Here is a 26373-nt window from a genome sequence, read left to right on the forward strand (position 1 = left end):
AATTTTTGCAAGGGATAAAAAGGAGAAAATTTTTACTTGTATTTGAAACCCAATTTCTCTCGAGTAAGCACATGCCTCATATGTCTATGTTAATTGTTCGGCGGGCGCAGTAGAGGGCTCAGAAGGGAAGGAGCGACAAATGGTTTTTGGGGGGCATGCCGCATTTAGGAAGCCCCTATGGTGCCAGGACAGCAAAAAAAAAAACACATGGCATACCATTTTGGAAACTAGACCCCTCAGGGAACGTAACAAGGGGTAAAGTGAACCTTAATACCCTACAGGTGATTCACGACTTTTGCATATGTAAAAAAAAAATATATTTTTTTTTCCTAAAATGCTTGGTTTCCCAAAAATTTTACATTTTTAAAAAGGGTAATAGCAGAAAATACCCCCCAAAATTTGAAGCCCAATTTCTCCCGATACAGAAAACACCTTGCATGGGGGTGAAAAGTGCTCTGCTGGCGCACTACAGGTCTCAGAAGAGAAGGAGTCACATTTGGCTTTTTTGAAGGAAATTTTGCTCTGGGGGCATGCCGCATTTAGGAAGCCCCTATGGTGCCAGAACAGCAAAAAAAAAAAAAAACATGGCATACCATTTTGGAAACTAGACCCCTCAGTTTTACATTTTTAAAAAGGGTAATAGCAGAAAATACCCCCCAAAATTTGTTAGGCAATTTCTCCCGAGTACGGCAATACCCCATATGTGACCCTAAACTGTTGCCTTGAATTACGACAGGGCTCCAAAGTGAGAGCACCATGCGCATTTGAGGCCTAAATTAGGGACTTGCATAGGGGTGGACATAGGGGTATTCTACGCCAGTGATTCCCAAACAGGGGGCCTCCAGCTGTTGTAAAACTCCCAGCATGCCTAGACAGTCAACGGCTATCTGGCAATACTGGGAGTAGTTGTTTTGCAACAGCTGGAGGCTCCGTTTTGGAAACAGTGGCGTACCAGATGTTTTTCATTTTTATTGGGGAGGGGAGGGGGGCTGTGTAGGGGTATGTGTATATGTAGTGTTTTTTACTTTTTATTTTATTGTGTTAGTGTAGTGTAGTGTTTTTAGGGTACAGTCGCACGGGCGGGGGTTCACAGTAGTTTCTCGCTGGCAGTTTGAGCTGCGGCAGAAATTTTGCCGCACCTCAAACTTGCAGCCCGATACTTACTGTAATCCTCCGCCCATGTGAGTGTACCCTGTACATTCACATTGGGGGGGGGGGGAACATCCAGCTGTTGCAAAACTACAACTCCCAGCATGTACGGTCTATCAGTGCATGCTGGGAGTTGTAGTTTTGCAACAGCTGGAGGCACACTGGTTGTGAAACACCGAGTTTGGTAACAAACTCAGTGTTTTGCAACCAGTGTGCCTTCAGCTGTTGCAAAAGCTACAACCCCCAGCATGTACGGACAGCGGAAGGGCATGCTGGGTCTTGTAGTTATGCAACAGCTGGAGGCATACTACTTTGGCTGGGGATGCTGGGGATTGTAGTTATGCAACAGCTGGAGACACACTGGTTTGCTACTTAACTCAGTGTGCCTTCAGCTGTTGCAAAACTACAACTCTCAGCAGTCACCGACAGCCAACGGGCATGCTGGGAGTTGTAGTTATGCAACCACCAGATGCACCACTACAACTCCCAGCATGCACTTTAGCTGATTGTGCAAGCTGGGAGTTGTAGTTACACAACAGCTGAAGGTACACTTTTCCATAGAAAGAATGTGCCTCCAGCTGTTGCAAAACTACAAGTCCCAGCATGCCCATAAGGGAATGCTGGGAGTTGTGGTGGTCTGCCTCCTGCTGTTGCATAACTACAGCTCCCAGCATGCCCTTTTTGCATGCTGGGAGCTGTTGCTAAGCAACAGCAGGAGGCTGTCACTCACCTCCAACGATCCTCGCCGCACAGGTCAGTCCCTCGTCGTCTCCGCCACCGCTCCTGGGGCCCCGATCCCAACAGGGGTGACGGGGATCGGGGCCCCCAGCACCCGGGGTGCATGTCCCGCACCCGCTCACGTCCTCCGGAAGAGGGGCGGAGCGGGTTGCGGGAGTGACACCCGCAGCAGGCGCCCTGATTGGTCGGCCGGTAATCCGGCCGACAAATCAGGGCGATCGTGAGGTGGCACCAGTGCCACCTCACCCCTGCTGGCTCTGGCTGTTCGGGGCCGTCTCTGACGGCCCCGATCAGCCAATAATTCCGGGTCACCGGGTCACTGGAGACCCGATTGACCCGGAATCCGCCGCAGATCGCTGGACTGAATTGTCCAGCGATCTGCGGCCATCGCCGACATGGGGGGTCATCATGACCCCCCTGGGCGATATGCCCCGATGCCTGCTGAAAGATTTCAGATGGTTGCGGGGGGGCCGGTAAAACACATGACATTCTCATACGTCATGTGTCCTTAAGGACTCGGAAATGGAGACGTATGAGAACGTCATGTGTCCTTAAGGGGTTAAAAAAGCTGCCACTAGGTGTCGCCCTACTTGTCCAGGGGACATTTCCCCCCCCATCTTTTGCACAGACTTTGAACTCCTGCTGGCCTGGAAGAAGTCCAAAATCTGGAAATGCAGTCTGCAGTGCTAAGGGGGGGGGGGGGGGATGCAGTCTTAGCAAATCATAGCTCATCTCACACTGAACTGCTCCGGGCTGTGTATAATTTATTTTCCTCAAACAATTTTACAGAATTTTTAGGACGTTAAAAACAAACAAGCATGCATACTATACAGCTCTGCCATTTGTTGAATATTAAGACAACAGCGGGTTCCTAGAAACACTTATTTCCACAAATACACCCATGTGAATGGGCCAGAAAGCAAAAGCTTGTTCGTTGGCTGATGGCCTCTTTTGTGCGGCCTTTCAGATTATAGCCATCAGTCATACATCGCTCTGTGCAAGCGGGATGTGTGCCTGACTGATGATTTAATGGGCCACACATACAATCTAACCTAGTGAAGGCTCAGCAGACCAGCTCTATTATCCCACACCTATGTTAACATACTAAAAACATGCAATAAATAGTTATATCTGCTAGTCTGGCATCAAGTCAGCCTTTCGGGTGCCAGAGTAACAGTCAATATATTAATTACAATATTTTAGGTGATCTTTATGGTTTATTAGTCAGCAGAGGTGAAAAATAGTCTACTAGGCCACTAAACTATATTTCTATTTTTTTTTTTTTTTTTTTTCATTTCTAGGTTATCATTGCAGCCCTGATGATCTGCTTTATTTTCTGATGGTGACTGACTGGAGGGAAATGAATGGGACAGTTCATATTTATCTGCTCTGCTCAATCAATAATGCCTGATGCTAAATAACTGATGCACTATTGTCATAAGTTTAGGCCGTGTTCACGGAGCCAGACCTTAAATATTTTTGTTCTTACAGTCAGTGAAAGGACAGTTAGGAGGAAAGGAGACATGGCTGAGCTACTGGGACTGTAGACCTAGAAGTAACATAGCAGCACCGCTCTGCCAATCACTGGCTGAGGAGGGACAAGACTTCAGCTCTGTGAAGCAGACAGTCAGCAGTGACCCAGAAGCTACAATGCAGCAGCAGAAGGAGAGTGCTTGTTATTTTATTAGGCAGCCTGGGGAAAATAAAAAAGTGTTACAATTCCACCAGACAAACCCTACAACAGCTTCAAGTATTTCTGTTGTACTGCTCAATCATAGATACAGAACAGCAATGATGTTGGTCCTATATCAGTTGTATGCTTAATGCCAATCTTACCCTCCTGGCTATAATAGGAGATTGTCATTTCTGGAACAGTGGCTGGCATTTTGCTAGACAAAACAGTGCTCTGATACACATGTAAACAAGGCCTTAACCTTTCTTGGCATATCATTTATGGAAGGGAGAAGAGGACTTAGGGTCAATTCACACATGAATAATCCACAGGTTTCCCGCAGCTAAAACTTTACAGCTGAAAATTTCGCAAGTGGATAATGTTTCTGCCCTTTCAAGTCAATGGGACGCAACATAACCCACTTGCGGATTTTTCCCTAAAGAAATTTTTCAACTGAAAATACACAGGTGGCATTTCAGCTGCAGGAAATCTGCAGCAAATCATTTAAGCATGAACATACCCTTAGAGTGCTTTAAATGCCAAACCAAATAGGTTAGAGAATAGATATAAAGTGAAATTTAAATGGATAATTGACTTCAAATGATGCAGGTGATCATCATCTATAAAACAATGATGCATCCATTGTTACAATCTATGGCGGCTTTCAGGATCATTTACAGCAAACGTTCAGGGAATGTACTACACCATCATGTTGCAACAGAAAACGTGTCACTATGTATATTATCCTCAAGACCGCACCACTTACTACTGCACAATATCACAATGAAAACCTCCAACAGCGGCAATAGAATCGCAATGTTCTAAATAGTCTTCATTAAAAATGTCCTACTGTTCTGCTGTTGAAGAGTCTGTGTAACTAGTACACATAGCTAGTTTTTGCTACTGCTGCTGTTTCTGACATATATTAAACAGCACATTGCGCCTGTCAGATTTCCCAGTTAATTCCAACTAGAAGCAGGGATGGGGAGGAGGTTGTAAATAGTAGACCAAATTGTAAAGAGGGTCGGGCATCCAAATCTTCAGAAAGGACAAATCACACATATTGTAATGAACAGTGTGAAGAGGGAGGAAAGCACACGCAAGGCAGGGGGCTCAAATAGACTATAAATGAGCATGTGTTGCAAACTGAATATCGTGGGTCTAAAAATTAATGAAGGAACACAGACTGCAGCATGACCCAGTGGTAACAGTGAGTAAAAAGGTTGCACTAAAATATGAAAAATTATTATTTTTTCCCATGGTAAAACGTATCCATAGCCTTTAAATCTACTGTTTTCTTTTATCTAAGCGCATTCTCCTGAAAGATAAACAAGAACTTCTACGTGTGCAAGAGAACGTTGTCCACAGCTCATAGTTCATTCATTAAAGGATGACATGGAACATACTAATATTACAACATGAAGCTGCAATCTTCAGTCTATTACTTATATACTTGTAAAGTAGCATCTATTTTTTATATTGGCACAAAAATTCTATGCCAATAATAAATAAATAAATAAATGCAAAGAGAATGAACATGCAGCCCTTTTCATGAATTGTTCTTTCAATATTTTTCAGCTCCAAACCAGTAAGAAATCATACTAAAAAAAAAAAAAAAAAAACCTACAGATGTAGCAGAGCTGAGGTTCACAAATGCACCCATTATATTTTAACATCACTATGTTATTTAGTTTTACATAGGACTACAGGTATACCTAATCTATCTTGAATCAGTAATTCTACATTACACAATGCAGCCCAACAAAAAGATATAGCCCCCTGTGCCATAGGCATAAGAAGAGAGAATTCTATTCTGCTTATGCCTACAACATTAGGACCATAATCATAACATTAGGACCATATTAGACAAACTGTCGACATTGCAAAGACACCATCTCCTGATATTTATGGTCATGTATACTATAAGATCACTATAATCTACACAAGCTAAACCAAAGTGACAATTCAAGAAATTAAAGTCTAACTTTTCGGCAAACACTCCAAACTCTTACCTGGACAGACTGTGTTTATTTGATATGGGTAAAAAATAGAGCATTACCAGTAAGGTGCAATATGACTCCAAGGAACACCACGGATGAAGATCTTAAATACATAGCAGCAGCTCTAGCTTGCTACTAAGTTTAGCCAAGAGGCATCCTACATCCAAAACTTTTCACAGATGACAGATCCAGTCCCGAAGAAGCAGCCAGGGAAGCAATGCTTTTACCTCCAGACTGACCCTTGTTAGATCACATAGGAAAGTAACTGAGTGGACAGTGCACAGGTGACTTCCTTTTTGGCTCAGGCAGAAGGCTTAAGAAAACAGATGGTGGAAATGCAGGACATTCCTGTACAGCAGCTCCTTGCCTTTGGCGGAGTACATACCATTACAGTGTCACAATCCTTCACACTCCCTAGCTGTTCATTAACTGCAGAGAGCGGCATGTGAGCCACAGGCAGGGATTACACCCATTATGCAGAGGAGCGAGTCTGACACTATAAGCATACATCTTCCTGTTTTCAAGATCACTTGTCAACAACACTTGGCTATCTTAAGCTGCTGAGAACAGCGGAGCTGGATTCTCTTAGACTGCGGTGTATTTGAGAATTAGAGTGGGGGCAATAAGCTTTAGATGGAATAGATGGTCATCCAGCTTTTTCACCTCATGTAAAATGGTACAAAAAGGTTTGTCTGAAAACTGTATGTGGTTTGTATGTGGTTTGATTTTCTATAAAAATGTAAAAAAAAAAAGCTGGATGAACACCCATCAAGACTTGTGGTTTCATAACTTTTTACAGGGGTTGTATGTGGACACTGTGATGGAGTCACACTCAAAATTAAAGTGGAAAACCACACTACAGGCTGATCCAACTTTCATGTAATGTCCTTAAAACAAGTCAAAATGAGGCTCAGTAGTGTGTGTGGCCTCCACGTGCCCGTATGACCTCCTAACAACACCTGGGCATGCTCCTGATGAGGTGGTGGATGGTCTCCTGAGGGATGTCCTCCCAGACCTGGACTAAAGCATTCGCCGACTCCTGGACAGTCTGTGGTGCCACGTGGCATCATTGGTGGATGGAGCGAGACATTATGACCCAGATGTGCTCAATCGGATTCAGGTCTGGGAAACGAGCGGACCAGTCCATAGCATCAATGCCTTCCTCTTGCAGGAACTGCTGACACACAAGAAACATGAGGTCTAGCATTGTCTTGCATTAGGAGGAAACCAGGGCCAACCACACAGGCATATGGGGGGAGATTTATCAAAACCTGTGTAGATGCAATTTTGCCCAGTTGCCCATAGTAACCAATCAGATCGCTTCTTTCATTTTTCACAGGCTTTGTCAAGAATGAAAGAAGCAAGCTGATTGGTTGCTATGGGCAACTGGGCAACTTTGCATCTACACAGGTTTTAATAAATCTCCCCCATGGTCTCTCAAAGGGTTTGAGGATCTCATCTCAGTACCTAATTTCAGTCAGGTTACCTCAGGCAAGCACATGGAGGGCTGTGCGGCCCCCCAAAGAAATGCCACCCCACACCATTACTGACCCACTGCCAAACCAGTCCTGCTGGAGGATCTTGCAGGCAGTAGAACGTTCTCCATGGAGTCTCCAGACTGTCACTTCTGTCACATGTGCTCAGTGTGAACCTGCTTTTATCTGTGAAGAGCACAGGGCGCCAGTGGTAAATCTTTGTGTTCTCTGGCAAATGCAAAACATCCTGCACGGTATTGGGCTGTAAGCACAACCCCTACCTGTGGACGTTGGGCCCTCATACCACCCTCATGGAGTCCGTTTCTGACCGTTTGAGTGGACACATGCACATTTGTGGTCTCTGGCAGTGCTCCTCCTTGCACAAAGGCGGAGGTAGCGGTCCTGCTGCTGGGTTGTTGCCCTCCTACAGCCTCCTATAGGTTCCCTGATGTATTGCCCTGTTTTGCTGACAGACAAAGAAAACCTTCTTGCCACAGCTCGCATTGACGTGCCATCCTGGATGAGCTGCACTACCTGAGCCACTTGTGTGGGTTGTAGACTCCCTATCATGCTACCACTAGAGTGAAAGCACCGCCAGCATTCAAAAGTGAACAAAACATCAGCCAGGAATCATAGGAACTGAGAAGTGGTCTGTGGTCACCACCTGCAGAAACACTGGTTTATTGGGGGGTGTCTTGCTAACTGCCTATAATTTACACCTGTTGTCTGTTCCATTTGCACAACAGCATGTGAAATTGGCCCTCATTTACTATTGCAAATCAGACATGTTTTGTCTGGTTGTGCGCCAGAAATTCTGTTTGAGCCAGAACATGCACCAGAATTGAAAAAACCCTGACTAACTCTCCATTTTGTTAAGAAAATCGGAAAAGGGGGCATGGCCGGAGAAAGTGGGCACGGTCACCAAAAAGCGGCGTGTTCCTGACAATTTCACAAAAAACCAACATATTTACTAAAGTTTTGACAGAAAATGTGGTGGATTTCAGCTGAGGAAAACCCTACAGATCAGAGCATATGTAAAAAAAAAAAAAGCAAAATGTAGGGAAAGTGGAAAATGTAGGGAAACCTTAGTAAATACCGTGGACAATAAATTGTAGGGAATTAAAACCCACAAGGAAACCTACACCCCACTCTTCGTAAATAAGGGCCATTGTGTTTGTGCTCCCTTTATTTTGAGCAGTGTATATTGTTTACAACGTGGCCCTTTCCTGGACAATATACATCTATGTCAATTGGGTTGTATGGAGCTGGCTCAGGAAGTGAGCCCACTCAATGCGATGTGGGTGCAAGCTGCCTTCAGCAGATAACATTCTTCAGCAACTTCTTAAAACGAATTGTAGGGTGCATTGCACTGTGCCAGCTAGATGGCAAAATAAAGTTTCCCAAGTAAGACGTTCTCCCGCCCCCCCCCCCAAAAAAAATAAAAACTCTTAACCATTCATAGTATGCCTGTAATAAAATCCCCCCTGTCCCCCTAATAGGTCCTGAAGGGTCCGCCGCAGATTTTTCAGCATGATCCAGTCCCTATTCGGGTTTCACGGCGCAGCATTTGGCACCCTTTTTTTTATTTTTGGCTGCGTTTTTTTTATTTTTTATATATATATATATATATATATATATATATATATATATATATACACACACACACACACACACACACACACACACACACACACATACGCTGTTATATGTAAGTCACACCAAGCACATACACTACACACTTCCCCTGTATATGGCGGGGGAGTTGATCTATCTGATCAAGTCCTCATGTCATACATGGCCATGTGGAAAACACTGATTTGGTACAAAAAAAGTTGTGGTCTACTTGGTACAGGTTGCCATGTACAACTCTTTTGTACTGGCCCAGTAGGCTGGCAACACAGGGACATACCTGCAGTTACAAGAAGAAGTCCTAAAGGCCCTGATCTTTGGCAACCGGGAAAGAGCATGCCGGAGTTCCCAAGGAACTGGAGTTATAGGTGCCAGGATCGTCCCAGGCCAACAGTTTCCAGGTGAGGCCCCCCACAAGAGGGGGATAAGGAAGGACACCACTACTCAATGTGACACTTGCCCCGATCATCGGGGCCTCTAAATTAAAAACTGCTTCAGTGAGTATCACACTTCCATTCAGCACTTAATTTTCCCTATTCATTTTAATTTCCCATAATTTGACCCAAATGTACCAAGTCCAGAGTACATTCCAAATTTTAACCCTATAAACCACTAAATTGCCCCCCAAAAATATTTGATCAACAAAACAAAAAAAAAAAAAAGGGGTCATGGGTCTCTGATTCACTCATCTGGGACTTTTTTACCTGAGCGGGGTGCACATTTGAGGCAACAGGTTAGGGTCAGCCACACACATCACATTCTCAGAATGATGATTCAGAGCATAGGGTTTGGGGTGGGCATATTTTTTAGTTTTGGCTATGCTCTGGATCATCATTCTGAGAGCATAACCGATTTTGTCATTTTACGGCCCACTGTACCCCACTTTACTAACTTAGTGTACCCCATGTAATGTTCCTTGAGGGGGGGGGGTCCCGCTGTTCTGGCTCTATAGGTAGCTCTGTAAATGCTCAAGGCCCCTGACTGCGTTCCTGCTCTTCTAAGACCTGGTGTGCACCCGCAGAGCAGTTTACGTGAATATATGAGGTATGTCCTTACAAATACAAAGAAATGTGTTTACAAATTTACGGTGACATTTTCTCCTATTACCACTTGTGAAAATGAAAAATTTTGGTTAACCCCAGCATTTTTGTGTAAAAATAAAAATGTTTCCTTTTCACATCCCACTTTAATGAACATTTATCAAACACCTGAAAGGTGTTAAAGCTAACTACATCCCTCAAGGAACGTAACAAGCAGTGCAATTTCCAAAATAGTATGCCATGTGTTTTTTTTTTCTTCTTTGTTCCTGACACGGACAGAGATGTCAGCAGAGAGCACTGTGGACAAAACCAAAAAAAATAAAAAAATAAAAAGAATCTCCTCTGTAGCATACAGCTGCTAAAAAATACTGGAAGGATAAAGATTTTTTTAATAGAAGTAATTTACAAATCTGTTTAACTTTCTGGCACCAGTTGATAAAAAAAAAAAAAAAAAAAAAAAAAATTTCCACAGAGTACCCCTTTTAACCCCTTAAGTACCCAGGACGTACGGGGACGTCCCTGCACCCTGGACCCCGTACGTCCTGGCGTTTTCCGGTCCCTGCTGCGTGCCGGGCTGAGATCGGAAGCGGATGCCTGCTGAAATCGTTCAGCAGGCATCCAGGGCAAACGCCGAGGGGGGCCATGTCTGCCCCCCATGTCGGCGATCGCCGCAAATTGCGAGGGAAATCGCCCCTGCGATCTGCTGTGATACCGGGATGATCGGGTCTCTGGGACCCGACCGCCCGGTAATTTTGCATGATCCCAGTTGTCACAGCCAGACAGGACCATGCTGAAGTATAGGAGCGAGGTAGCAAGCCTACCACCTCCTCCTATCCCCTGCGATTCCTCGGTTAGCTAACCGACCAATCGCAGGGGGGGGGGAGTTACTTCCTCCCGCCCTGCCCAGCCCCTAGAAGTCTGGAGAGGACGGGAGGAAGACCGGAGGATGCGGCAGGGCACGGGGGAGTGCTGGGGCCCGGCCCCTGTACTTACCTCGTCCCTGAAGACCCGAGTCCCGGCGGCGGTGGCGACAGGCGAGTTGATCTTCGGAGGCGGCACGGGACCTTTGCAGCAGTCCAGACCGCCGTAAAGCGATCTGGACTGCTCCATCTGGTCCCCTTCCACTTCAACTCCCAGCATGCCCAGACAGCCCTTGGCGTCTGGGCATGCTGGGAGTTGCAGTTTTGCAACATCTGGAGGTCCACAGTTTGGAGAACACTGTGCCCTTCCAGATGTTTCAAAACTACATATCCTCAGCATGCCCTTACTGTCCAGGCATGCTGGGAGTTTTAGTTCTGCAACATCTGAAGGGCCAGATGTTACAGAACTACAACTCCCAGCATGCCTGGACAGTTTTGGCATACTGGGAGTTGTAGTTTTGCAACATCTGGAAGGGCACAGATTGGGAACCACTGTATTAGTGGTCTGCAAACTGAAGTCCTCCAGATGTTGCAAAACTACATCTCCAAGCATGCTGGGAGTTGTAGTTCGGCAACATCTGGCTGTTAAGATGTTGCTGAACTACTACTTCCAGCATGCCTGAGAATGTTTGAGAGTTGTGGTTTTGCAACAACTGGAGGCACACTGGTTGGGAAACATTGTCTGTTTCCTAACTCACTGTTTTCCAACCAGTGTGCCTCCAGCTGTTGCAAAACTATAACTACCAGCATGCACTGACAGACTGTGCATGCTAGAAGTTGTAGTTTTACAACAGATTTAGGTCCCCCCGCCCCTCTGTGAATGTACAGGGTACATTCACATGGGCAGGGGGCTTACAGTGAGTATCGGGCTGCAAGTTTGCGATGCAGCAAATTTTGCGCGGCAACTCAAACTCGCAGCGTGAAACTCGCTGTAATCCCCTGCCCATGTGACTGTACCCTAAAAACACTACACTACACTAACACAAAATAAAATAAAAAGTAAAAAGCACTACATATACACATACCCCTACACAGCCCCCCTCCCCTCCCCAATAAAAATGAAAAACGTCTGGTACGCCATTGTTTCCAAAATGGAGCCTCCAGCTGTTGCAAAACAACAACTCCCAGTATTGCCGGACAGCCGTTGACTGTCCAAGCATGCTGTGAGTTTTGCAACAGCTGGAGGCACCCTGTTTGGGAATCACTGGCGTACAATACCCCTATGTCCACCCCTATGCAAATCCCTAATTCAGGCCTCAAATGTGCATGGCGCTCTCACTTCGGAGCCCTGTCGTATTTCAAGCCAACAGTTTAGGGCCACATATGGGGTATCGATGTGCTCGGGAGAAATTGCCTAACAAATTTTGGGGGGCTTTTTCTCCTTTAACCCCTTATGAAAAGGTTAAGTTGGGGTCTACACCAGCATGTCAGTGTAAAAAAATAAAAAATTTTTAGACTAACATGCTGGTGTTGCCCTATACTTTTCATTTTGAAAAGAGGTAAAAGGGAAAAAGGCCCCCCAAAATTTGTAATGCAATTTCTCCCAACTACGGAGATATCCCATATGTGGGCGCAAAGTGCTCTGGGGGCGCACAACAAGGCCCAGAAGGGAGAGTGCACCATGTACATTTGAGGTGATTTGCACAGGGGTGGCTGATTGTTACAGCGGTTTTGACAAATGCAAAAAAAAACAAAAAAAAAACACATGTGACCCCATTTCGGAAACTACACCCCTCACAGAATGTAATGAGGGGTGCAGTGAGAATTTACACCCCACTGGTGTCTGACAGATCTTTGGAACAGTGGGCTGTGCAAATTAAAAATTTCGTACAGCCCACTGTTCCAAAGATCTGACAGACACCAGTGGGGGGGTAAATGCTCACTGTACCCCTTGTTACGTTCCTCAAGGGGTCTAGTTTCCAAAATGGTGTGCCATGTGGGGGTTATTTTGCTGTCCTGGCACCATAGGGGCTTCCTAAATGCGACATGCCCCCCGAGCAAAATTTGCTCTCAAAAAGCCAAATATGACTCATCTTCTGAGCATTGTAGTTCGCCAGTAGTGCACTTCAGGTCAACTTATGAGGTACGTCCATACTCAGAAGAGATGGGGTTACAAATTGTGGGGGGGTATTTTCTGCTATTAACTCTTGCAAAAATGTGAAATTTGGGGGGTAAAAACACATTTTAGTGAAAACATTTTTTTTTTTTACGTATGCAAAAGTCGTGAAACCCCTGTGGGGTATTAAGGCTCACTTTATTCCTTGTTACGTTCCACAAGGGGTCTAGTTTCCAAAATGGTATGCCATGTGGTCATTTTTTGCTGTCCTGGCACAATAGGGGCTTCTTAAATGCGACAAGCCCCGAGCAAAATTTGCTCTCAAAAAGCCAAATATGATGACTCCTCTTCTGAGCATTGTAGTTCGCCCGTAGTGCACTTCAGGTCAACTTATGGGGTACCTCTATACTCAGAAGAGATGGGGTTACTAATTTTGGGGGGTATTTTCTGCTATTAACCCTCACATAAATGTAAAATTTCGGGGGGAAAAACACATTTTAGTGAAACTTTTTGTTATTTTTTTTACATATGCATAAGTCGTGAAACACCTGTGGGGTATTAAGGCTCACTTTATTCCTTGTTATGTTCCTCAAGGGGTCTAGTTTCCAAAATGGTATGCCATGTGTTTTTTTTTTTGCTGTTCTGGCACCATAGGGGCTTCCTTGATGCAACATGCCCCCCAAAAACCATTTCAGAAAAACGTACTCTCCAAAATCCCCTTGTCGCTCCTTTGCTTCTGAGCCCTCTACTGCGCCCGCCGAACACTTTACATAGACATATGAGGTATGTGCTTACTCGAGAGAAATTGGGCTACAAAGATAAGTATACATTTTCTCCTTTTACCCCTTGTAAAAATGCAAAAATTGGGTCTACAAGAACATGCGAGTGTAAAAAATGAAGATTGTGAATTTTCTCCTTCACTTTGCTGCTATTCCTGTGAAACACCTAAAGGGTTAAAACACTGACTGAATGTCATTTTGAATACTTTGGGAGTGCAGTTTCTATAAAGGGGTCATTCGTGGGGTATTTCTAAGATGAAGACCCTTCAAATCCACTTCAAACCTGAACTGGTCCCTGAAAAATTGTGAGTTTGGAAATTTTGTGAAAAATTGGAAAATTGCTGCTGAACTTTGAAGCCCTCTGGTGTCTTCCAAAAGTAAAAACACGTCAATTTTATGATGCAAAAATAAAGTGGACATATTGTATATGTGAATAAAAAAAATTATTTGGAATATCCGTTTTCCTTACAAGCAAAGCGCTTCAGTTAGAAAAATGCAAAATTTTCAAATTTTTCATAAAATTTTGGGATTTTTCGCAAAGAAAGGATGCAAGTATCGACAAAATTTTACCACCATGTTAAAGTAGAATATGTCACGAAAAAACTCTCTCGGAATCAGAATGATTAATAACTCTGGGATGCTTTTAGTTATGTTTAAAGTGACAGTGGTCAGATGTGCAAAAAATGGCCAGGTCCTAAGGTGTAAAATGGCCGGGTCCTTAAGGGGTTAAATAAAAAACTCTTGCAAAGTCCATTATTAATTGGTGGGGGAGGGGAGAAGCATACATAACTGGCATTGCTGGATTCATAACACCTGATATAAAAAAATAAGACATTTATTCCACACAGTAAAACTCATAAAAAATAAATAAATAAAAAAGTAATAATCAACTTCAAACTCTTAGCACAAGTGCTGAAGAAAGCTGATTACTGGGTTTTGGAACAGAATGCAGGCTGAGGCTGTGAAGTCGTGATTTCTGCAGCCACACATCAGAATGTCCACCGGCATAGATAGGGAAGATTATGGTATAGTTAGTGCTTGGATGAGAACTTGCAGTCATGGCCGTAAATGTTGGCACCCCTGAAATTTTTCAAGAAAATGAAGTATTTCTAACAGAAAAGGATTGCAGTAACACATGTTTTGCTATACACATGTTTATTCCCTTTGTGTGTATTAGAACTAAACCATAAAAGGGAGGGAAAAAAGCAAATTGGACAGAATGTCACACCAAACTCCAAAAATGGGCTGGACAAAATTATTGGCACCTTTTTAAAGTTGGGGAAAAACAAGATTGTTTCAAGCATGTGATGCTCCTTTAAACTCACCTGGGGCAAATAACAGGTGTGGGCTATATAAAAAGCACACCTGAAAGCAGAAAAAAGGAGAGAAGTTCACTTAATCTTTGCATGGACAGCAGAAAGAGGAGTAGAGAACTGTCTGAGGACTTGAGAACCAAAATTGTGGGAAAATATCAATAATCTCAAGGTTACAAGTCCGTCTCCAGAGATCTAGATTTGCCTTGTTCCACAGCGTGCAACATTAAATCAAGAAGTTTGCAACCCATGGCACTGTAGCTAATCTCCCTGGGCATGGACGGAAGAGAAAAATTGATGAAAGGTGTCAACACAGGATAGTCCAGCTGGTGGATAAGCAGCCCCAAACCAGTTCCAAAGATATTCAAGCTGTCCTGCAGACCCAGGGAGCATCAGTGTCAGCGTGAACTGTCAACATTTAAATGAAATGCTATGGCAGGAGACCAGGAGGACCCCACTGCTGACACAGAGACATAAAAAAGCAAGACTACATTTTGCCAAAATGAACTTGAGTATGCCAAAATCCTGGGAAAACGTTTTGTGGACAGATGAGACTAAGATAGAGCTTTTTTTGGTAAAGCACATCATTCTACTCTGACAAAAATTCCAAAATTCCAAAAATGTGCATTTTTGGTCACTGCATATACCCTAAAAGAAATTACATTTATAAAAAGCAATCAAAAAGTCCCATCAAAACAAAAAATGGTACCGATAAAAACTATAGACCACAGCGTTAAAAATATACCCCTGTATGCAGAAAAATAAAAAAGTTCTAGGGGTCAGAAGAGGGCAATTTTAAGCATACAAATCTTGGTGTATGTAGTTTTTTTTTAAGTAGTAAAATAAAATAAAATTGGGTATCCCTGTAACCATATGGACCTACAGATTAAAGAGAAGGTGTAATTTTACTGGAAAATGCACTGTGTAGAAACGTAAGCCCCAAAAACTTATAAAATGGTGTTTTTTTTATTTCCCCACACAAATTTTTCACCGCAGATTAGGTTATAAAATAAGTGATGTCATAACAGAGTACAATTGGTGATGCAAAACACAAGCCCTTATATGGGGTCTGTAGGTGCAAAATTGAAAGTTATGAATTTTAGAAGGGGAGGAGGAAAAAAAACAAAGTGCAAAAATGAAAATCCTGAAGAATCCTTTGTATCTCTGCCTCTGACAACTACTTGCCTTGCTCTATGGAGCTCATCTCCCACAAAAAAAAAAAAAAAAAAGTATCAATAAATTGAAGCATTAGGCTATGTTCACACATGAGAATGCAGACATTCCCCTGAATGCGCTGGGACCGCTAAGAAATGCACCATCTCATAGACCGGAACGCATTTCTGTGTGGAGTCGGCAGAAAGAATGGACATGTTCATTCTTTCTGCGGACACTGGAATTTGAACTGCGACCAAGATGGTTTCAAAGTGGCAATTCTGCTATGTGCACAGAACAGCAGAATCTCTGTGCGGAATTCCAAAGCAGAATTCTGCACGAAAATTCTGGCATGAGAACATACATAGCCTTACTGTATCCTGAAATTTTAAATCTGGACTAAATCAAAAGATAATTAGAAGGCTAGTTACTTATGTCCTCTTCTTGACAGGCAATCTATTCCCTGACTGCCTATTTTTGACAGTTAGCCCTAAATGAGACAGTGAAAGTGCTGAGCTCTCAGTACCATTCCTAACTCTGAAAATGCTCTGCTCACGCAGGGCTCCAAATAGCTGGATATTAATATCAACAAAATCCCTATCACATTTACTAATTTGTAAATCATCTGATTTTTAAAGAGGACCTATGTACTGAGATATATATATTTATTTATATATTAATAGGGTTGAGTTCCTGTGTAGGGTCGCCCTTTTAAGGGCAAAGCAACACTTGTTAAGAAGGCTGTAACAGGGCAAGTTGGATAAAAGTGAGTTAGTGGCATTACTTTGTCCCTCATATCAGCCCAATACAAGGACACCTGTTACCTTGGACCCTAATATTTGGCAGATCACTCCTGCGTATACTTCGAGGCAGAATGGTTTATATATCTTTTTCATACAATTTTGTTATGCACTATTTTGGGTCACATCATTAGTTTAATTTGCATCTAAATAATGTTTAATATGCACTCTCATTGGTCCTTGAAAAAACAATGTTTGCTGCCTAAAAAAAAAAAAAAAAAAAAAAAATTTTTTTTTTTACAAATTATGGCATGCCATATTTGTAACTTTTACTTATCTGAGCAGTATTTAGCAGCAGGGTGGGTATAGTCAAATTTATTAAGTTAGCAACCAGATTTAAAAAAAATAGATAACATTTTTATATATAATAAATAATAATAAAAAACACTGAATAAGGCTACTTCCATATGAGCTTATGTAAATATGTGAGTAAAACAGACTTATTTCAGATGAAATACCATCAATAGGTCATCAGAATTCCAACTATATTTTGTACAGTAAATCCTAATGGGCAGTCATCTCGAAAGGAAATTGTTTTGTTCTGTTTTTTTTTCAAAGTGTAATTCAAATACAGCTCCTGTTTGGCTCCGTCCCATCTCCTTTCTCCTCCAAGACGAGCTCTTGTTGCAGGACCTGCTTGCTCTGCCAGCCAATTGCTGTATGCCAGTGTTTGGCTAAGTGGGCAGGTCCTGAAACAACAGCTTGTCTAAGGAGCAGGAAGAAGAAAGAAGATCGGGGGACTAGGCCAGAGCGAACGGTGGACAGATAGCTCATCTCAAACAAACCGCAAAAAACAGAAAATCTTTCAATATTACAGTTTCTCTGTGTGTTGGCTTCACTGATCACATGCTGACCAAAATAATATGCATGAACCCAGCTTTAACTCCTTAACGACCAAGCCCATTTTCACCTTAAGGACCAGAAATTTTTTTTGCTAATCTGACCACTGTCACTTTAAGCATTAAACAGCATTTACTTATGAATTTGATTCTGAAATTTTTTTTTGTGACATAATCTACTTTATGTTAGTGGTAAATTTTCGACAATACTTGCATAATTTCTTGGTGAAAAATTCAAAAATTTTATGAAAAATTTGAACATTTAGCTTTTTTTTTTTTTTTTTTTTTTTTACTTTGAAGCTCTTTGCTTGTAAGGAAAACAGACTTTTCAAATAAAAGGATATATTCATTCACATATACAATATGTCTACTTTATGTTTGCATCATAAAGTTGAAATGTTTTTACTTTTTGAAGACATTAGAGGGCTTCAAAATTTTGCAGAAATTTTCCAGTTTTTCATGAAAATTTAAAAATCTGAATTTTTCAGGGACCAGTTAAGTTTTGAAGTGAATTTGAGGATCTATGTGTAAAATACCCCATAATGGACTTCATTATAAAAACTGCACCCCTCAAAGTATTCAAAATGACATTCAGAAAGTTTGTTAACCCTTTATGGAATAGAAGCAAAGTGGAGGAGAAAATTCAAAATCTTAATTTTTTACACTAACATGTTTTTGTAGACCTATTTATTTAATTTATTTATTTTCACTTTCACAAGAGGTAAAAGGAGAAAAAGCCACCAAAATGTGTAACTTAATTTCTCTTGATTAAGGATATACCTTATATGTGGATGTAAAGTGCTCTGTGGGTGCACTAGAGAGCTAAAAAGGGAAGGAGCGACAATGGGTTTTTAGAGAGCAAATTTTTGCCGAAATGGTTTTTGGGGGGCATGTCGCATTTAGGAAGCCCCCATGGTGCCAAAAAAAAGCTGTATCCCCCCCCCCCCCCCAACATGGCACACAATTTGGGAAACTACACCCCCCCCCCTCAAGGAACATAAGGGTTATAATGAGCCTTAACACCCCACAGGTGATTGACAAACTTTCGCAAAAATTGGACGTGAAAATAAAAAATTCTATTTTTTTTCACTAAAATGTTGTTACCCAAAATGTTTCATTTTCACAAGGGGTAATAGGATAAAATGTTCCCAAAATTTGTAACCCCAATTCTTTTGAGTATGGAAAAAGTGCTCTGCGGGTGCACTACAAGGCTCAGAAAAGATGGAGCGCCATTGAGCTTTTGGAGAGAGAATTTGGTTGGAATAGAAGTCGGGGGCCATGTGCGTTCACAAAGCCCCCGTGCTACCAGAACAGTGGACCCCCCACATGTGACCCTATTTCAGAAACTACACCCCTCAAGGAATGCAACAAGGGGTGCAGTGAGCATTTAAACCCCACTGACGTTTGACAGATCTTTGGAACAGTGGGCTGTGCAAATGAAAAATTTCATTTTCAAGGACCACTGTTCAAAAAATCTGTCAGACACCTGTGGGGTGTAAATTCCCACTGCACCCCTTGTTACGTTCCATAAGGGGTGTAGTTTCCAAAATGGGGTCAAATGTGAGGGGTCCACTGTTCTGGCGCCATGGGGGCTTGTAAACGCACATTGCCTTTAATTCCAGCCAAATTCTCTCTCCAAAAAACAAATTTTGCTCCTTCCCTTCTGAGCCCTGTAGTGCACCCGCAGAGCACTTAACATCAACATATGGGGTATTTCCTTACTCAGAAGAAATGGCGTTACATTTTTTTTCCCTATTACCCCTTGTGAAAAAGAAAAAAATTGGGTAAACCCGCATTTTGGTAAAAAAAAAAAAAAATCAAATTTTAAATTTTCACGTCCAACTTTAACGAAAATTAGTCCTACAACTGTGGGGTGTTCATGTTCCCTATACCCCTTCTTTTGTTCCGTTAGGGGTGCAGCTTCCAAAATAGGGTCACGTGTGGGTGGTTTTTTTTTTGCGTTTATGTCAGAACCGCTGTAAAATCAGCCACCCCTGTGCATATCACCAATTTAGGCCTCAAATGTACATGGTGCACTCTCACACCTGAGCCCTGTTGTGCGCCCATAGAGCACTTTACGTCCACATGTGGTGTATTTCCGTACTCAGGAGAAATTTTACCTTAAAATTAAAAGTATGGGGCAACATCAGCATGTTAGTGTAAAAAATAAAACATTTTTACAATAACCTGCTATTGTAAACCCTAACTTTACCTTTTCATAGGGGGTAAAAGGAGAAAAAGCACCCCAAAATTTTTAACACAATTTCTCCCGAGTACAGAAATACCCCATATGTAGCCCTAAACTGTTGCCTTGAAATACAACAGGGCTCCAAAATGAGAGTGCACATGCACATTTGAGGCCTAAATTAGGGGATTTGCATAAGGATGGACCCGGATGCAAGCATTTCACTTGCCTCCGCTGCCAAAATACTCTATGGCAGTGTTTCTCAAACAGGGTGCAGCTGTCCAGCTGTTGCAAAACTCCCAGCATTCCTGGATAGTCAGTGGCTGTACGGCAAAATTGCAACAGCTGGAGGCTCCATTTTGGAAACACTGCCGTACAAGACAACTTTTTTTATTTTTTTTGAAGAAGAGGTTTAACTGTGTAGGGGTACATGTAGTGTCTTACTCTTTATTTTGTGCAGTGTAGTGTAGTGTTTTAGGGTACATTCACACGGGCAGGGGTTTACAGTTTCTTGCTGGGAGTTTGAGAGGTGGCAAATTTTCCTCCACAGCTCAAACTTGCAGAGGGAAACTCACTGTAAACCCCCGCCCGTGTGAATCTATACATTCACATGGGGGGGGGGGGGGGGTGCAAACCTCCAGCTGCTGCAAAACTACAACTCCCAATATGCACTGACAGACCATACATGCTGGGAGTTGTAGTTATGCAACAACTGGAGGCACACTGGTTGCTAAACACTGAGTTAGGTAACAAACTTCGTATTTCACAACCAGTGTGCCTTCAGCTGTTGCAAAACTACAACTCCCAGCATGTATGGTCCGTCAGTGCATGCTGGGAGTTGTAGGTTTGAAACAGCTGGAAGCACATGGGGAAGGAAGATCCGGGCTAGGAGAATACTGGGACGACTGACGTGGAAAATGACTTGGGAGTCTTGGTTAATAGTAAATTTAGCTGTAGTGACCAGTGTCAGGCAGCTGCTGCCAAGGCAAATAAAATCATGGGGTGCATCAATAGGGGCATAAATGCCCACGACAAGGAAATAATTATACCGCTGTACAAATCACCAGTCAGACCGCACATAGAATACTGTGTACAGTACTGGGCACCAGTGTACAAGAAAGACATATTGGAGCTGGAGAGGGTTCAGAGACGGGCAACCAAGGTAATACCGGGAATGGGAGGACTACAGTAGCCAGAAAGATTATCAGAATTAAGGTTATTTAGTTTAGAAAAAAGAAGGCTTAGGGGAGACCTAATAACTATGTATAAATATATCAGGGGACAGTACAGAGATCTCTCCCATGATCTATTTATACCCAGGACTGTATCTATTACAAGGGGTCCGCCTCTATGTTTAGAGGAAAGAAGGCTTCTACACCAGCACAGATGGGGGTTCTTTACTGTAAGAGCAGTGAGACTGTGGAATTCTCTGCCTGAGGAGGTGGTCATGGTGAACTCTGTAAGAGAGTTCAAAAGGGGGTCTGGATGCATTTTTGGAGAACAACAACATCGCTGGTAATGGATACTAGATTTATAGGGACAGAACATGGACCCAGGGATTTATTCTGATTGCAATATTTGGAGTCGGGAAGGAATTTTTACCTCTAGTATGAGGGGTTTTTGCCTTCCTCTGTATCAGCTCAACTCGGTAGGGACTCATTAGGGTTATAGGTTGAACTTGGTGGACTCTGGTGTTTTTTCAACCTTATGAACTATGTTACTATTTTTCACAACCAGTGTGCCTTCAGCTGTTCCAAAACTACAACTCTCAGCATGCATTGACAGCCAAAGAGCATGCTGGGAGTGGTAGTTTTGCAACAGCTGGAGGCACACTATTTCATAGAAAAAAAAGTGCCTCCAGCTGTTGCATAACTATAACTCCCAGCATGCACAGACAGCCAAAGGGCATACTGGGAGTTCTAGTTGTGCCTACAGCTGTTGCAAAAATACAACTCCCAGCATACCCTTTGGCTGTGCATGCTGGGAGTTGTTGCTAAGCAACAGCAGGAGGCAAAAATGCTTACCTCCTGCTGTGTGCTTCCGCTGCCGCCCCCCACCAGGGACCATCGCGGATACCGCCAGGGACCCTCCCTGCCAACTCCAGAGACCCTCGTCGGATCAGGTAAGGGACCTCCACCGCCACGAGGACACCGCCGATCACCGCCCAGCAGGTCACGTGATTGGTTGGCCGTTCTAGTGCTGGCAAGGGTGACTGGCGCTGTCTCGGACAGTACCAGTCACCCTTTTTTTCTCCCCGGGTCACCGGAGACCCGATTGACCCGGAACAGCTGCAAATCGCCGGTATGAATTGACCAACAATTTGCAGTCTCAGGACCCCCCCCCCCCCAGGGGTTTGCATGGGATGCCTGCTGAACGATTTCCCTGTTTCTTACCTTTCCCAGCATTCCATGAGACCAACGAAAATATGCCATAATTCACATGGTCTCCTGGGGAGTGTAACTATGCTGCAGAGGGTGAGTGGATAGTAGTACTTTAGTAAATCCCTTCCACCTTACTATCCACCTACCCACTGCAAAATAGCCACGCCTCCTGGAGACCATGTCACTTATGACATTATTTTTGGTCACATGGAATGCTGCGAAAGGTAAGAGACAACTGTAAAATAAGACTTTTCTGGAGGTGGGTCCAGTGTATGAAAAAGGGACAAAGACGCGAACAAAAGTAATAGAAGCATATTACACAGCACTCTAGCTTGGCATAATGGTCTCAAAGGCAGAAGAAAAAGGGCACAGAATAGGGCACAAAAAAGGGCACAGAATTAGACCAAGTCCCTTTTCTTGCAAAGATTTTTGCACAAGGACCACCCTCGGTCTGACAAGTTTTCTAGAATTTAATCAAGAAAATTGGTGTGAATCAAAGATCTAAATCATCTCTTAGCTGACATAGTGGCACAGGAATAAAAATGCACGAACATTATTAAGAGGTCAGCACCTGTTAACACATTTAGGGTGCATGCACACCACGTTTTCACTGTGCGGGTGCCAGATCCAGCTGGGGGAGGGGAAAACCGTGCACTCCCGTACTCCATCCAGACCGGCGCTGAAATCAATTGACTTTAAGGAGCCGACTACCTTTATAGGTCCGGTCAGAAAACCGAATATGGGTAAAAAATGAGCCGACCAGAGTAAAACGTTGACTACGGTTGACTCATTAAAGTCAATGGATTTCAGCACTGGTCCTGGCTGGGGTACAGGAGCGCACGGTTTTCGCCTCCCCCAACCGGATCAGGCACCCGTACAGTAAAAACATGGTGTGCATGCACCCTTAGAAAGTCTGGCCTAGGCACACAAGATAAAATAAAAAACAAACAAAACCAAAACTCCTTTTCCTCCTGATCTTTCACCTCTCACACCCTGGAGAATTTTTATTTTGACAATTTTACAGCCACACCTACACGTCTATTCATAAACGTAGATACACCCAGAGTGTTATTATTCATCTATTCATAATTTACAAGTACACAGCCATGTTCTGGAATATGCCAGGCACAGTGATACATGTTATATATCCTTCATAACACCATCATCAGCTTTCATTTAATAACTATCTTCCAATGACTATTCTCCGATATGCAAATTTCTTCCAATGGTTTAGGATAAGATATGCTAATTAGAGTTTAGACTGTCAACTGGTGGTGACATGGTTTTTTATACACTGTCACGACTGCTCAGATGACCAAATGGAGTGAACCTGAATTAATGTAACCAATGGCTTGGGAATCAGTGGAGCAGCAGCTCAGGGAATATGACCACACAAGTTATTTATTCATTTTTAAGACAATATAAGGTATTTTAACATTGAACAACATGTATCATCTGCTATATTTAGTTGTGCCGTTCATAAAGCTCTGCATATATATATATATATATATATATATATATATATATATATATATTTATTTATTTTTAAGTTAGCAACTCAATGCCTAACGTAGTGTGAAACCACTGTGTGGACATTAAGGGGTACTCGGGTAAATTTTTTTTTTTTTTTTTTTTTTTTTAAATCAACTGGTGGTGGAAAGTTAAACAGATTTGTAAATTACTTCTATTACAAAATCTTAATCCTTCCTATACTTAGTAGCTGCTGAATACTACAGTGGAAATTCTTTTCCGTTTGAAACACAGAGCTGTCTGCTGAGTCACGAGCACAGTGCTCTCTGCTGACATCTCTGTCCATTTTAGGAACTGCCAGAGTAAAAGGAAATCCCCATAGCAAACATATGCTGTTCTGGGCAGTTCCTAAAATGGACAGAGATGTCAGCAGAGAGCACAGTGTTCGTAATGTCAGCAGACAGCCCTGTGTTTCAAAAAGAAAATAATTTCTGCTGTAGTATTCAGCAGCTAATAAGTACAGGAAGGATTAAGATTTTTTTAATAGAAGTAATTTACAAATCTGTTTAACTTTCTGGCACCAGTTGATTTAAAAAAAAAAGTTTTTCACTGGAGTACCCCTTTAAGACCGCATTAGATGGACAAATGTGGTAGATAAACCACAAACAAACCACACATAACTGTGCTGGAAGGGAACACAAACAATTCAGTGGTCTATTACATAGGATGATTTAGAGCTTGCAATTTTTTTCCTAATCTGTAAAAATGTTATTGTCTCAATAAACTGAGAAGGCAATGGCCCAGTATGTCAGCCATTACACATCAAGAGAAGAGAATAAAAAAAACTTTTGGTTTGAAAGAAAGAAAGAAAAAAAAGGATGATAAAAAGATCTCTTGAACAAATGAAGCATTGTTATTAGCAGTGGTCACAGAGTAATTGAAGCCAACTTTTAGCTGGCATTCTAAGAATTCTCTATAATACTCCATTGTGCATTATCATCCTATAATCATTTGGCACTGTAAATGAAGTTTGCCAAATCCATAGTGCTGACTGAGAACACATCGTCTTCCATCATCCTCCACATTTCCTGAGTTTCAAAGCAAAATTAAAAAGGTCAAGAACTGTTCCCATATATAGTGAAAAAAAAGGACTAAAAGAAACATCAAACAGGTCTTAAAAAGCATAGAGAGTTCCCAGTCTTAAAGTACATCTCCAGGTGATAAGATTTATCAGTATCCTTTCGCTTGTAGTAGGGACAGTTCCATTAACATCATTGTATTAGAATATTGCTATTTATTCAGCCCTCTAAACCTTCTTGTAAGTTCACATGGCAGATGTTGAATATAGCACAATGACAGCAGGGTCACAAAAATAACATGACTATAAAAAAAGAAGCACAGCAAAAGCATTCTATGATGCATCAAGTGCTCTACAAATGCTGAAAGCAAATGTAAAACCAATTATTAGGGCATTTTCACATAAATCGCCCAAGACTGGCATACATTCTGATTTCTGCAGGTGATCTCCACTTCATACACATCAGATTTTGACATGGATTAGCCCCATTCAAAGTATTGGCTACCCAACATGTCAAATTTTATTATTTTCTTCCACACATGTATTTACACCCAAAATCTGTATCATATAAACTACATAACTCATTGTCATTGAGAATTATGGGACACAACTTGGGGAAAGAATGTGTGTGTATTTTGGCCCAGATCAGCATGCAAAATGGTCAGGTGAACATGCCATTACAGTACAAGTAATAAAATATTTGCTGAGCTACCTCATGCATGTGGCTGTTTTGATGAATGCTGAATTGTAGAGCAAGCCGTGATAATCCAAGGTATTCTTCTGTGTTTCACAAGTCAAGTTTGGTAACCTTGTTGTTATCTGCATGTCCCCTCTCCATAATGGCCTAGCTGGAGCCAGCCTCGATTAGCCGCCACTTGATTGAAGAGGGGAATAATGTATGGCTGGAGTTAATCACTACAGATAAGGGGAGCAATTGCAAACTGATAAAGTGCAAGTACTTAGAGATAAGTTTGCAACACATATACTAGTTTATTGCCAACCCACAATAACTTTAGTCCCAAACATTCATTATGCAGTAGTAATATTATGGCCTATGTTTAAATCAGGAAAAAGGCTCTTTGAAAGGGGTTCTCTAGTGTTTTATATCTTATCCCCTGGGGGGTTGCCAGCAGTCGGAACACCCCACTCCGCCTGCAATCACTTATCCCCTATAAGACACAAATCCCACAACTGTGATGGAGTCGGGGCAACAGTAAGGGTTTGACTGCAGGCTCTCATGTGTCCTACACTGTCTGCTGCCTGAGCGTCGGGTAAAAGAGGAAGGGGAGAAGAGAAGAGATCAGAACAGTATCATACAGATGTATCATGCAGATCAGTACCAGGAAGCTGCCTCTACTGTGCTGTCCGCACCCACTTCTCTGCATCATTATCAGCTACCTGCTAAGGCCATAACCCCTCCACAGCCCCTGGGACCAGAGTAATAGATCTGCCAAGCCAGATCTAATATCATGTATGCATGTGTATGTAAGTGTGTTCCTGGCAACATTCCCTGTACATATACAGCAGATGTAAGCTGAGGTATAGGATGGCTCATTAGCTGTGCACACTCCCAATATGGTGGGTGCTGACACTCCCTGCCAGTTACCGGAAAATTGTGGGGCACTGTGCATCAAAAACAGTCTGCTTCTGCCCAGGAAACCCTGTGTCAGTCGGCATCTGGCAGTAAGCCAATGCTG

The 26373-nt window shown here is 42.5% G+C and overlaps 1 protein-coding gene and 1 long non-coding RNA gene across 4 annotated transcripts in view; one reads left to right on the plus strand and one right to left on the minus strand.

The window, feature by feature from the left end:
- The window catches only part of KANK1 (KN motif and ankyrin repeat domains 1), a 256356-nt gene that overhangs the window by 97615 nt on the left and 132368 nt on the right, over positions 1 to 26373 (minus strand). Inside the window, exon 1 of one of the 3 annotated variants that reach the window (XM_056522849.1) lies at positions 5619 to 5967. The exons of 1 other annotated variant lie outside the window; for it this stretch is intronic. The gene's annotated coding sequence lies outside the window, so the exon portion shown is untranslated. Of the gene's footprint in view, positions 1 to 5571; positions 5968 to 26373 lie in introns of those variants that run through there. One more of the 3 variants, XM_056522838.1, reaches the window with a different exon arrangement.
- On the plus strand, positions 4649 to 5080 carry LOC130274574 (uncharacterized). The gene is made up of 2 exons (XR_008844408.1): positions 4649 to 4769; positions 4869 to 5080. It is a non-coding gene; the product is annotated as an uncharacterized LOC130274574 (long non-coding RNA).

Source organism: Hyla sarda, chromosome 1 (assembly GCF_029499605.1).
Source record: "Hyla sarda isolate aHylSar1 chromosome 1, aHylSar1.hap1, whole genome shotgun sequence".
Taxonomy (NCBI): domain Eukaryota; kingdom Metazoa; phylum Chordata; class Amphibia; order Anura; family Hylidae; genus Hyla; species Hyla sarda.